The sequence below is a fragment of the Ornithodoros turicata genome, chromosome 1, assembly GCF_037126465.1.
Source record: "Ornithodoros turicata isolate Travis chromosome 1, ASM3712646v1, whole genome shotgun sequence".
NCBI lineage: Eukaryota > Metazoa > Arthropoda > Arachnida > Ixodida > Argasidae > Ornithodoros > Ornithodoros turicata.
In genome coordinates, this window is record NC_088201.1 from 78,644,863 (window position 1) to 78,659,545 (window position 14,683).

The 14,683-nt window shown below is 44.6% G+C and overlaps 1 long non-coding RNA gene across 2 annotated transcripts in view; it reads left to right on the plus strand.

The window, feature by feature from the left end:
• Positions 1-10,854, plus strand: part of LOC135401315 (uncharacterized) — a 46,185-nt gene extending 35,331 nt beyond the window's left edge. For both annotated transcript variants that reach the window (XR_010424782.1, XR_010424781.1), the window contains exon 5: positions 10,719-10,854. This is a non-coding gene — a long non-coding RNA (uncharacterized LOC135401315). The remainder of the gene's footprint in view (positions 1-10,718) is intronic.
• Positions 10,855-14,683: the final 3,829 nt, after the last annotated feature.

Below are 14,683 nucleotides of genomic sequence, written 5' to 3' on the forward strand. Positions count from 1 at the left end.
GCTATGGACGAGCTCCGGGTTCTTTGCCAGTTCCCTTGCAGTTTTTACGTCAAGCATGACACGCAATGAATAAACATCCCCAGCTGTCTTCACTAACCCATTTCACAAGAATGTGGCTCATGATAACAAGAATATGTCCAAACACAGGACAACACGGCGAACGCGAACACTGGCCAAGCACGACAACTGCTATGGTTCAAAAATGACGGTGGTCTAGAGCAAACAGAAAGAGAGAAACATGTGACAAGAAAACATGTATAGAAGATGACTAGAGCCTTGGATTGGCTAATCTTTCCGACAAATGCTGAAAGCGTTCTGTGCCAATTATACGGCTCGTTATCGAAAAACATGAGACTAAAATGTTTATTTTTATTTTTTTTAAAGCTGAACCATAAATACATCGAGATCGTTCGAATGTTTAAATAACATTGCGCCACGTGTCGTTGCGCACTGTGCTGTGCCGCGGTGCGGCTGTGCCGTGCATGTATGCATTGTGAACAGTGATTTCCCCAGAAATTCTCTACTGGGGGGGTGCCGAGCTTTCAAGGGGGGGGGGGGTCATGCTTGGTGAAGGTTCCGGAATTTTTCTTAGACACGGAAATAATCGTGGCACAACGGTGACATATCTGCACACCTTTCCTGCTTTATTTGCTTCCTGCAAATGGCTCTTGATGATCCACATTGAGTTTGCGTGCCCACACACATTTTTGCTCGTACATACGCACAATATATGCACTGCACAGTCACTTTCAAATGATTTCGGACAAATGCATCGTACGATCATCTGCATCACTGTGGTCGTACAACCAAAGTTTGACAGTACAGGATGTAATTCGCTTCGCCGGACTCACTACCAGAACGTAGGAAGGGAGTTGCCTCAGGACAGAAGCCGCCAAGATTTCGAACAGAGACTGTTCTTCTTCTGGGCACCGTCCTCATCATTGGCATGGTATTTAAAGGGTTAGGTGTGACGTGTTTAAATGGTCATGCGAATTGTGGGTCAACAGCCCGGAGGGAAGAAAGGGTCCGTACGGGCTTCTACCGTCGGAGTGAATGGCTGCTTTGTTAGAGTGGAGGGGATTATGTGAAAGTAGTGATCTAGTCTACGGACCGGTTACAGAAAAATGGAAGGTTCACGAACACGTGGACGAAACGGGACAGCAGGCAAGAATTGGCAAGCATAGCGAAAGATAAGGAGGTTAGTGGTTACGTGGGGAAAATTCCAGAACGAGCAAAGTTTTTTTTGTTTTTGTTTTTGTTTTAATACAAAGTTGTGGCAGGCAATAAAGAAAGCAGTGGCCATGCAGAACATAACAGATGGTAGGTGAAAGGGAAAAGCATATTTTATCTGTGAAGTGTTTCTAGGGTGCCTTGTGATTTGTTGATACCGGACGGGTGGAGAGCGTTATGAGATAAGACTCCCTATCGCGTCTGTCACGTGTGGATCTAAACCCGGTTTCTAGAATATATAGTTCAATATATAAAGTCTATATATATAGTCTAATATATAGTTTACCAGAACGTGTTGGGGGCCGAGCTGGGTGGGGTCACCTGAGAAATTTCAGGGGAGGGTGTTGCAAAAATGCAGGGAGGGTGTACACCCCCCTTGAGGGGGGTGTAGGGAAATCTCTGATTGTGAATGAACGACAATTCATTAGATTATAGCTTTTTTGTGTGTCGTTTTTGTACTGTTTTTCTGTCTGCTATTGCCTGTGATGTCGAACAGCAACGGGACTTGAAGACGACGATACAGAAAGTTTCTTTGGCGATAATGAGGCTATGATAGGCTGTACCAGCAAAAAGGAAAGTGAGGCAGAAGAACAGAGTTGTGCCTAACTCGTTACAAGTAACTCGTTACTTGGTAACGGTTACTTTTTTTTGTGACGAAGTAACAATTCAGTTACTTTTTAAAAATTGGCAAAGTAACGGAATCAGTTACAAAAATTGGTAACTCGTTACTGACGTTACTCGTTCCTTTTCTTCAGCGCGGGGGAGCACATTTCGGCACTTCGTGTGCTGCAATGCGTACAGATTTGACCTGTGTGACCCACGACCACGTATCATTACAGTCCCTCGCTGGATGTGTTGTTGTCTTTTCTCTTGTTTCCGTAATCTCTGACCATCACTCCTTCCCAAGAATGGGCACCAATTGTGCTATGGCTACAAAAAACGCGTTTGGACTTCTAGCCTTTTTTTGTCTTTGCTAAGCTTCTGAGCGCCCTAAATGATGACGCAGCCCGTCGTCTGTTTATGGGAACCGTTGGTGATCGGTGGCACCAAAACCGGTGTTTCTTTTTCTTGTGTTTTCATAATCTCCGATCACCCCCACTTCGGAAAGAAGGAAGAAGGTCCAGGCAAACTGATATAGACTCATGGTAAGGGGCCGAGAGACACGGAACACGAAGGATGAATGACAAATTTCGAGTATCAGCTTCTTCTGAAGTGGCCGAGCCCATATTGGTGTGATTGGTGTTGCTTTTATTTTTTTATAATCTGAGCGGCAATTATTAATATCACAATCTCTATGTCATGATCATGATTTCTCATTGATAAAGAGTTGAAGGCAAGTGACGGCCTGTTTGTTGGCTCCTTTAACTATGCGGCGGTAACGTAAAAGTAACTCGTTACCTGTGAGTAACGAGAACTCGTTACTTTTGTATGTTGGTAACGAGTAACGTATTTCGTTACTTTTTTCTGAAGTAACGGGTAACGGTATTTAGTTCCTTCTTTTTGGTAACGGGCACAAGTCTGCAGAAGAAACGGGCAAGGGCTGCAGAAGATGACACCGACAATGCAGACTCAAGCTGTGACGATTTCGTTGGCGCTTTCGGTGAAGACGATGCGGACAGTTCTTCCGATAGCAATGATAACAGTGATGGGGACCACCCTGCTAGTTACAAAGGCGAGCAGGACGATAACGCACAGAGAATTGAGCCGCTGTCCGATAGCAGCATGCTTCCTCCTGTCGACGATGAGGTAATTGCATTTCTTGTTGCATTTTTTGCTTGAGAGGTTCTTGTATGACTGTAAACGGCATGTGTACTTTGTCCTATAAAAACATTTCCGCATCTAGAGTCCTGCACCTTCATTGCTGGCGTCCGATGATGAAGAAAACATGGACAGTCTGACCTCACCATGCTATCTCCGGTTTCCGAGGCTTACGAAGACGCACATACTGACGCCACTAATGAAGACAACACACAGCAGGAAACCGATAATGCAAAAAGTGAACTGGTATGTCCTGCTCTTGTTTCATGAAATATAATACAGATAAAAGCTGCTTGGTTTTGTGGAAGAGCTCCTTTCTTTTTGATACATGCAACTTGGGCTCGACTGCATATCATGATCACTGGGCTACCACCGACAAAATGTCACTGTGAAGGCATTGGAAAAGTGGTCTTGTCGCAAGGCCCCTTCAAAATGTACTGTTAGCGCCAGATACCAGTTTCATTCCTGTGGATGCTGGCAGTACTGCTAGGAAAAGTGTAATAATACACACTATATGGTCCGCACCAAGAATGCCGCAGCTGCCATATTTATTGCAAAGCGGGATGGATGTGTCATTGAAGTACATTTCGCAGATATTAACAATATTCTGCTCAGTTACGTTAATAGTGTACCTTAACATGTTGCGTTGTAACATGTTTGAAAAATAGCTGAGACTTGAACGGAGTAGAGTGACGTGATAAACATGACTGAATGCGAAACTGACAACAATATAAATCGCCCACATTCTTTATTTTACAGGATGAAGAGTTGTATCCTGGGAGTGTGCGTACAAGAGGAGAAAGTCTGCTCCTTATTATGGGGATCGGCCTCGGAGGCTCAGTCGGTAGCGTGTTCGCCTTCTGATCCCGAGATCGTGGGGTCGAACCCGGCCGAGGACGCCAACAACTTGGTGGCAGGGTAGAAGTTGCTTAGACACGCCGTCTTCCGCGAGGGACGTTAAATACGGGGTGCCGTGTGGTGAGACGACCGCTGTGGCGTCGCTCATGATCTCGTTGTCTCGGGTAATAGCTCATAAGCACCAAATGCTCATAACCTCCAAACGCTCAAAACGTCCATATGCACCGAAAAAAGGTGGTGGTTTTGAGCGTTTGGTGGAAATGAGCAGGAGGGGAGAACCTGCTCATAAGCACCAAACGTCCAGAACATCCGAACGCTCATATGCACTGAAAGGCGAGACACCACAATGGTCGGGTGTTCCTCTCCCGCATTTGGAACAAGGTCATAGGGTGAGAAAGGTGGAATGAATGGCGACTACCAAGGCCACTTAATGTGTCAGTTTGGAAGTTTATGAAGTTTTGATTTGGCTGAACATGTGGGTTTGAATGGGGTTATCGTGAGTCGGCGGGTGTTTGAACGTGACAAACACGCCCGCCGTCACTCTTCTATTGTCATGCGCATGCAGCATGTTCCTAATTGATGGACTTACGTCGCGAGACAACTGTGATCATGAGCGATGCCACAGCTCGCGTGACTCAATGGTTAGCGTGCTTGCCGTGTCACGTCGAGACTGGGAGGCACCCGGGTTCGAATCCCGGTGCTGGCTGTGCTGTCTGGGGTCTCTCCTTGGTTTTCCTCAGACGCATTTCAGACATATGTCGGACACAGTTCCTTTAGAAGTCGGCCCAGGATGCACATTCTCCCAGGCCGTCAGTCGTGACGTTGCCCGTCTGTGAGGCCGACATGTGGCTGACAAAACGTCTACGAGAAAATATGACCGATGGACGGATAATATAATCAACACGGAACGCCGTCTACTCCATAGCGACTTAAGTTACATATGCTAAAGGAAACGAGTAAACATAAGAGAAAACGAGTAGTAAAGATAAACTGAAGTAAAATTAAACTGAATGTACGTTAGATGATGAACGATAACACCCAGTGAGGTTGATTTAGCGGCGCAGGAAGGAGCCTTGACGCGGCACAGCGTCGCAGTCAGCTATTGGCGTCATCGAATGGTTCTGTAGCATTCGCTACAGTTCCACAGTAGTCTGCGTCGTGAAGCGTACATTAGAAGTAGTTTTGGCATGTGTTACAACGTGTCTGTTTTTGCATGTTCTTGCCTATTTAGGTGTTTTTGAAGGCCTAAATACCTGTCTGTATTCATGGTTTTAGCACGTAAATTTCCGAGTTCGACTTATAAGAGGAAGTAACGTTGATCTTGAATGCCTGATACGGTGGGGCAAACAGAAATGAGTTGAAAACCAATCATCCAAAGAACCAAGCCAGTCACCTTCCAGACCGAAGATTGAAGAACTACAGGAGCGAGAATGTGTAGAGCATGCTAGATGGAGTTCCGAAAAAAAACAAAAAAAAACAGTCCGGAAAAGTTGGTCCCGGAAAAATTGGTCCCTGGCTGCGTGGCGGAAAAAATGGTCCCGCGCGGTTCCGTGCGCCCAAAAATGAGGGAGCGTCGTTCTGGACATCTGAGGAACCGCATCATAGCCCATCAAGTGCTATCATTCGCCCTCCTAATTCGTTCGAAATTGGAAGACATGCTTTTTTAATTAACATTAATCTTTAATCATCAATTTAACATCATTAATGAACAATAAATGCTGCAGGTCATTTAATGAGGAACATAAAAACGGTTTCATTTGCTGCACCGCTTGTAGTGTACAAATCGCGTCTGTTCTTTCTGTTCCTCTCTTTACCTTGCTTGAGTACACACAACGCGACATGATCAGGAAGCAATTCTGCAATGTCTGCTACCTTCTCCTAAAAGTGACAACAACAACAACATCAAAAAGTAAGAGTCGTATTTCTGCGGAACGAAAATTCAAATCGCAGTTCTTTCTTATTCTCACTGATCAGGCCATATCTTCTGTTTCGTCGACCAACTCGTGGAGTGGTAAAAAGTTGTTTGGATTTCTGTAAAACGCTAACAACTTGGAGCAGTGTGAACGAGAACTTGAACTGGAGAGTCGCTGCAAAAAAAAAAAAAAAAAGTGAAAATGGCAGACATTGATGCCAACGAACTCATAATGGAATATCGGTTTGTGTCATTCAGAAAAAGAGAGGACGCAAAACAAACAGGCCCCAAACAATTTTTAACGTACACATACAAGAAAGCCTCCAGGAGATATAGCCAGAATCCTTGCATTTGCGTCAGGCTTCTATTTTCTGACCACACCAGTTACTGTCGCGGATGCTGAAAGAAGCTTCAGCACAATGAAACTGATCGATCAAGAATATCCTGCGCTCAACCATTAGAGACGTCAGGCCTTCTGAATTTGTAGTCAACCGAAAGCAAGATTATCATATCTCTAGACTATGGCGCATTGATTAACCAACTTGCGAAGAACAAGGCTCGAAAGAAGGGTTTTGCGTAAATGTTCAGGAGGAGGAGGAGGAGGAGTGTCGTTGGGAGGAACCCGAGAGGTCTGCCTGCCTGATTAGGCGGCATGTTTCTCGGGAAGGGAAAGGTGGTGGAGAGGAGGAGAGGAAAGGGTGAAGTGGAAGACCGAGCGGAATCCGCTCGGGGGGAGGATAGCTGCGTCCATGGGCCGACTTCAGGGGAACTGTGCCGGCATACGCCTATTACACATCTGAGGGAAACCCAGGAAAAACCCCAGACGGCACAGCCGGTCCGCGGATTCGAACCGCAGACCTCCCAGTCTCCAAGCGCACGCGTTACCGCTGCGCCACCGGAGCTGGTCGTAAATGTTCACTGTACGCCTATGTATGCATAATATAAACCCTACATAAATATCGTATTGCAGCTGCTGCATTGTAAGTGAGCCCGGACATATGTTCGGAGTAGGCCACGTTCTTTGTTACTACAGCCCTGGGAGCCGAGTGCCTTTCGAGCTAGAATAAAGTCTTTTGTCCTAGGCTGCCTCCATGTCTATGAAAATAAAACTCAAATTGAAATCGAGAAGGCGCTATTCGTTCTGGCTACATACAAGCAGGACCAAGTCGTTACATAAACTTCAAACTGACACATTAAGCGGCCTTGGTGGTCGCCATTCATTCTACCTTTCTCACCCTATGACCTTGTTCTAAATGCGGGAGAGGAAGAACCGGCCTTTGCGGTCTCCTGCCTTTCGGTGCATATGAGCATTCGGATGATCTGGACGTTTGGTGCTTATGAGCAGGTTCTCCCCTCCTGCTCATTTCCACCAAATGTTCAAAACCACCAACTTTTTTTCGGTGCATATGGGCGTTTGGAGGTTTTGAGCGTTTCGAGGTTATGAGCATTTGGTGCATATGAGGCACAACCGTTGTCTCGCGACGTAAACACCCCATTATTATCCTTATTATGGGTCATTGCCGAAGGCATCACTGCACAAAAGGAGGAGCAGAATCCTTACTGGAGCTTGTGGAGTTACATTTTCCCCATGGTACAGCACTTCCAACATCCAAGTACCGATTTTTCAAGGAGTTCTCAGAGAGCAAGGAACACAAATCCATACACTTATATTGCCCAAAATGTATGGAGTATCTGGGTGAAGGAAGTAGTGCCGAAATGAGCTGTCCGAGCTGCCATGTATGCTATGATGGCAAAACATTATGTAATGGAGGCTCCTATTTCAATATTCTGACCTTAAAATCCCAGTTTGTTGACCTTCTTCAGCAGTTGGGGAGAACAATTTCGAAACCAAAGTGCCTTTCGCTAGATGTTAGTGATATCACGACGAGTAGTGCACATCAACGCCTTCCCATAGGCACGAATCATTTGTCAGTCACTTGGAGTACTGACGGCGTCCAGCTTTTTAAGTCATCACCATACGCAGTGTGGCCTCTACAGCTGCAAGTGAATGAACTCCCTCAAACAGAAATCCAAACGCACACTGCTTGCTGGTTTATGGTATGTAAAGAAAAAACCCAACATGAATCTGTTCCTCAAGCCCTTGTTGACGAAATGAATGAACTCTCCGCCTCAGGTGTTACATGGCACGGAGCACACAACAAGAGTATTCCCAGGTCCCTGCTGTGTTGACTCTGTGGGTAGAGCTATGGTGATGAACATGACACAATTTAACGGACTATATGGTTGTGCTTGGTGTCATCATGAGGGTCATGCAAGAAACTATTCAGACAAACTACAACAGACGCCAACAGTACGGACAGACAAGTCATTTCGTGAAAATGCAGCCAGAGCAGAAGAAACCAGTGAATACCAATTTGGTACAAAAATGAATAAAATAAATAATAATGAATAAAATGAATAAAAAATAAATTAATGTGTTATTTATGTTATCGTTCTTTGCTTTCCCTGCAAACTTTATGGTTGACTACATGCATGCTGTATGTGCTGGGTTTGTTACAGATACAGCAGCCTTGTGGTTCGACCACAAAGCAGCATTTCCACACAGCTTCGGAAACAGCATTCTTAAAATAGACAGACGGTTGGTGGCGGTAAGCCCTGCATGGGAGATCACACGATTGCCACGCTCACTGGAGCAAAGAAAGCTGTGGAAGGCCTCAGAGTGGCGAAATTGTTTTGTTTTTTTCCCTGTGGTGCTGTACGGTATATTACCCACGGCTTACTACAAGAACTGGTTGAAGTTTGTCAGAACTGTCCACTTTTTTTTGGGAGCGTCTATTCCGCTTGACAAGCTGTGAGCTGCCAAGAAAGCAATGCGCAATTTTTTGAAAGAGTATAAGACATTGTATGGATTCGAAAACATGACACACATCTTTCACATCTTTTGAGCCATGTTTCTGAATGTGGAATTATTCTCCCAACATCCCTTTGAGGACATGAATGGACAGCTCGCACGCCTTGTAAATGGTACACGTTTTGCTCATTTACAGATTATTGAAAAATATGGCCTCTTATATAAATATCCTCTTTGCCAAGAGTTTGGAGCCAGTGTTCTAAAGCCCACCACAATGAAACCATCATTCGGTTAACGAAATACTTTCTTAAAGGGTATCACTTGCGAAAGTATACAAGAAACATATCTGGTGTGGTCGCGTATGGTAGAGGGATTGCTATGCCAGTTGGAATTTCTTGCCAGAAAGCAGTAGTGGACGGTCTTAAGTGTTGTGTCAGTTCAGCAGATAAGTATCGGTGCAACTCTTATGTTGAGAGTGACTGCAGATTTGGGGTGATAGAAAAAATTATAAGCGTTTGCCAGAATGATTGTGCTCACTGCATCTGTGATAAAGAGGTTGTGTTTTATGTCAGAACACTGTTTGTTAAGAGCACCTTATTAGGTCTGGTGCATGATGGTTTGAACACCAATGCAATCATGGAAGTTTCTCAAACAAGAAACATTGTTACTGTTAGAGCACAGACTGTAAAGAAGTGTATGTGTCTAAAACTTGGAAGTCATATGTACGTCTGTAAAGGAGGCCAAATACCTCTCTTTGAGGCTGTGTGAGCATAGGTTTGGTTGTTTGATGAGTCCTCAAAGTTTGTCGGAAAGTTTGTACAATTTGAAATATGCCACATTTATTTCTCTTTCGATCCTTTTGTCATTCTCTTTGTCCCAAGTTGTACATTGACTGTGTGAGATCCTTTTACACTGAAACCTGAAGGTTTAGCAGCAGATGTAGTGCAGTTGGCGTATTGGTATTTGAGACTAGCACAAGCAAGAGTGTGCAGTACTTTTGCAGTTGTGCGTGAACCAGAACACACACAAGAATGATAATATATGAATGTTTTGAAGACGGAATGCGAAAAATATTTCGCAAATTTTGTGTCCATCATACTAGAAAATTGTAGCATCATGTTACGACCAATTAGCCCACTCGTTAAAACTATCAATCATACTACATACACATATAAATACATATTAATTCCTGGAGAGTTCCAGAATAAACAATAAAATGATTGAAAAATAATATTCAATAAATAATATTAATATTGATAATGAGCTAGATACTAACAGTTTTAACATCATGGTCATCTTTGCAACATATACAGCTTATACTGTTTGCACATGCATGCATGCTTATTCACTCCATGACCTATAAGTACATAATAGATATGACTTGTATACAATGTCTATACCTTAACTCTATAAGAAGTAGTTAGAAGTAAGGAATAAAAAATGCATTGAATGTTGATAAGAATTCTATACACAACCTTTAGATCAAGTGGATAGAAAGTAGCAGTGTATAGAGGGTCGAGAGAATGTATGCAATAAAAAAATAATTCGAGACTGTGGAAACCAATTTGTATAAGGGGCAAGCCTTTCGAACGTAAAGATACTAGGTTTAGTGCCAAACCAAGCTGCATCTGTCGCCGCTTAATCTCTAGCTTTTGAAGTACGACTTCGAACGAGTTACAAGCGCGAGTGGTAGCCTTCTTGATTCGTTTCTTGTTTCCGGTCAACGTAACAACGGTCATACATTAACTCAGTCGGAATCTCACTTGGTAACGTGCTGGCTTGCTGAACTCAAGATCGCGGGTTCAATCCCGGCCGAGGGCAATGGCAACGTGGGGGAGGTAAACATCTCCGGCGCACGGCAAAATAACACCAGGTGGGCAAAAGTGGTATTCAGCTGGGAAAAATTATCCGCAGTCCTACCCCACGGCACGTGCACCATGTCGCCACACGGAAAGTGTGCTACATATTTAACAGAAGGCGAAGAGAGCGCAGCAGACACCAAACAGAAATTTATCTTGCTGACACATCTTCCTATTCTACGGGATAATGGCGACGTTCTATGAATCCCAGACAGTTATGCCACATACTCGTGCCTCAAAATACGACAGGCGCAGCATGTTCAATAATTCCCTGATATATTTTTTTCAGGCCTCCTCAGAGTTCCGCTGCATAATACACACGTTTTTACGAACGACAAGCTGGAGGAGAAGGCAACCACGTACAAAACGCATTCCGAAGGCACACTCTAGAGATAGCCGTCGCATCACCCTGAATAAATAATAGTTGAATCAACCTTACTCTATCGCATTCTGAATTTCTGTAGTAGTATACGACGTGGCCATATCCCATATCAAGCACGTGACACAAAATGTGCTAACAACATTCATTCAGCTCCACATGACACGTTTTGCCAACGTCTAAACCTCGTGTCTAAACGTCTAAACTAAACCGTCCAAACGTCGAGTGCAGGCCGGGACGTTGCACGCGCGGCGACGAACCCGCGGGACGGCCACCCGAAACGCATGGGACGCGCACGGAGCGAGCACCAATGTTGTGATATCCCTTTCGGCCCTGGATTCAACCTTTCGATCAGATCTGGTTTCTATTACTATTATTGGTTACTACTTACTATTATTGGTTACTACTTACTATTATTGGTTACTACTTACTACTATTTGGTTACTATTTCTTGACCATAGAAGATGGCGTCATGCACTAAATATAGTACATCAGGGCTCAGTGGTTGTGAAAAAGGTTGTGAAACATGTTTGACGCTATAATTTATTTTAGAGCCTGTACAGAAACGGGAAAATGTACACGATGATCATCTTCAGCTAAGAGCTGTCAAAAATGCTGTAGCGCGTGTGGAAATCCTATCCTGGACGTGCCATATCCGATGCATACACTGGGGCAATTTTTCAGCGAGGATATGGTCTTCAACGTTTTATAAATAACATGCAAAATTCTCATCACGCCCGTTACAATACCTGACACATACAAAATTGAATATTTTGTACTTCCTGCTTCTTCTATCGAAAGGCGTCTTTAACTTCTTCGTCATCGTCTTCCCTTGTTCCAGGGCACGCGACGAATATGTTCGCTTCTTCTTTGCCTAGTTGGGCCATTTCATTGAGGCGTCAAAACAGGCACCTTAGCCGTGTTTACATGAATACGACACAAGCATATTGAATCGAGTCGAAACCGGACAGAAGACTATACGCCACCGTTTACATGAATGCACATCGAGCCCAGACCGGAGGTGGCGCCACGCCGTGTCATATCGGAAAGTTAGAGGCGCACTTCCGCAAATACTGCCGTTTCTGGTGTCACGCTACTTTCGCACCGAACGCTCAAACGTCGAAACCGTAGTATCTACGCCCCATTTTCAAGCGTACTTCAGAATGAAATCTGCTCTACGGCTGCAAACCCTGCTCTGTTAGTGTAGACTAACCTACATATCCAAAACGGAGCATGGCTGCAGCCGCGTTTACATGAATACGACACGAGCGTATCGTATCCAGTTGTCGAATTGCATCCACCCATGTAAACGCGTCAATACGCTAGGAGAGCGTATCGTATTCAATTCGCTAAACAGAGGTGGATCGAGACGGTGGATGCGCATTCAGACTGTACATGTAAACAGACGATGCGCATCAAGCCAAGAAGAGATGATTATGGGAAGCGGCGTTCAGCTGCGGGCTAGTTGCGTCGTCTGCTACTCCTAGTCGGGATCACAAAATGATGATATTAGGGAGTTCGCAGCCACGCTCCGCTTTGGATATGTAGGTTAGTCTACACTAACAGAAGCAGCAGGGCTTGCAGCCGTAGAGCAGATGTCATTCTGAAGTACGCTTGAAAATGGTGCGTAGATGCTACGTTTTCGACGTTTCAGCGTTCGATGCGAGAGTAGCGGGACACCGGAAATGGCAGTATTTGCGGAAGTGGGCCTCTAACTTTCCGATATGACACGGCGTGGCGCCACCTCCGGTCTGGGCTCGATGCGCATTCATGTAAACGATGGCGTATCGTCTTCTCTCCGGTTTCGACTCGATTCGATACGCTTGTGTCGTATTCATGTAAACACGGCTTGCGAACTCCCTAATATGATCATTTTGTGATCCCGACTAGGAGTAGCAGACGACGCAACTAGCCCGCAGCCGAACGCCGCTTCCCATAATCCTCTCTTCTTGCCTTGATGCGCATCGTCTATTTACATGCACAATCTGAATGCGCATCCACAGTCTCGATCCACCTCTGTTTAGCGAATTGAATACGATACGCTCTCCTAGCGAATTGACGCTTTTACATGGGTGGATTCGATTCGACAACTGGATACGACACCCTGGTGTCGTATTCACGTAAACGCGGTTATTGAGGCGTCCACAACCTTGTTGTGTACTTTTTTTTTTTACTACACCAGGGCCTAAAAGGATATTCCTCGACTACAAGTGTTTGTTGGAATGTGCCGATGCTGTTGTTTTTTGTGGATTGTGTTCATTTGTTTCACACACCGTTGAAATTTAGAAGTAAATTTAATGTGGTGGATATTGTTCCAAGCATTTGTGCGAGCTGCTCATACGCAACTTTTTCTGCCGCACGGTGGCATAATTTCGTTGTTGCCATTCCATTCTACTTCGGAATGATTCTGGAATCATTCGAACTCTGGTGTGGAGACTCTGCAACCCTGGTACACACGATTCTGGGCAGCTTACGGGCGCGTTTCCGAAAGACTCCCACTCCTTGGGAAACGCGCCCGGAAGCTGCCCAGAATCGTGTGTACTAGGGTTGCAGAGTCTCCACACCGGAGTTCGAATGATTCCAGAACCATTCCGGAGTAGAATGCAATGGCAACAACAAAATTATTACTGGAGTCAGAATGGAATCATTCCGCTTTTTCACCAGAATGAGATGGAACTGGTTGCCCGGTTGCCGAGCTTAACCGTTGTCTGCTGCTGAAGCGATGCACCTTCGCAACACGTTCTGAGCCCTGATTATGAGAGTGCAGTGAAATCGGTTGTCTGATACTTAATTCCTTCAGCTAATGTTTGTGCACAGAAACATATATGACACTCGTGGCTGTGACCAATCAGACAGCTAGTGTTTTTGTTCAATATTCCGTAATAAATATCCTAGAAGGTATACTTTGCACAATTTCGGGTACGTCAGTGTCATTTTGATGCTAGGAACCCTTGTACACGTTGTAAATCAACATTTTTGTTCCGGAACGTTACCTACACCTGCTCTGATCGGATGGCAAGTATGAGACTACATACTTGTTCACTTAATATCACCTTCTCTATTCTTTCCGTAATTAAAGGGCTGGAATGGGAGCTCCCAAACTACTCTGGGAATGGGAATTGGCCATACACTCTTAAACCCGTACATTTTAACTTTTAGAAACATGTAACGTCTATATAGACGTAGATCTCGAGATTCCTTATAGGTTACACATCTGTAACGTATATTTAGAGGTTAAAAGCGACGGAAGTCATGTCATTACAGCAGCAATAGAAGTTACATCTCGGGAAAAACAAAAACAACGTGTTGTAACTTATAAACGTACTCTTTACTCCGACACTGTAACTTCTAAGCAAAATCTCCGGAGGTTATTTCTTTGTTATGTTCTTTTCGTTTGTGACAGGGGTGACACAAACCCGCCATTGTTGTAACTATACCCTCAAGCGGGTGCTTTTGGCAAAACTGCCATCTTGTCCTGGTCGCACGTCATAGAAAACGTCATTTTGAGGTCATGTGACTTTGTTTACATGTTTTGCCGCTTACTGACATATTTTCGCCGTCATAACACCGAGAGATGACCGTATTTTGCCAGCGTAAGCTATGTGGTGCTTCTTCCGCAACATGGTAGCCCATTTCACCTTAGTTTAAGTACATCGCATCGGCTCGGTAAGTCTTAACGCGCGGTCGTCATCACATCTTTGGAAGTTGTCAACAATACGAGGCTTTATGTGTAAAACTACGCGTTTTATTGCGAGATTATCGGATAAAAATAATTACCGTGATCGAAAAACATCCAAAACGTCGTCCAGAAACAACAACCGCATTGTTTACAAACGGTTTGGCCGCCGATCGCGGGCGCCGCCATCTTTAAGGTC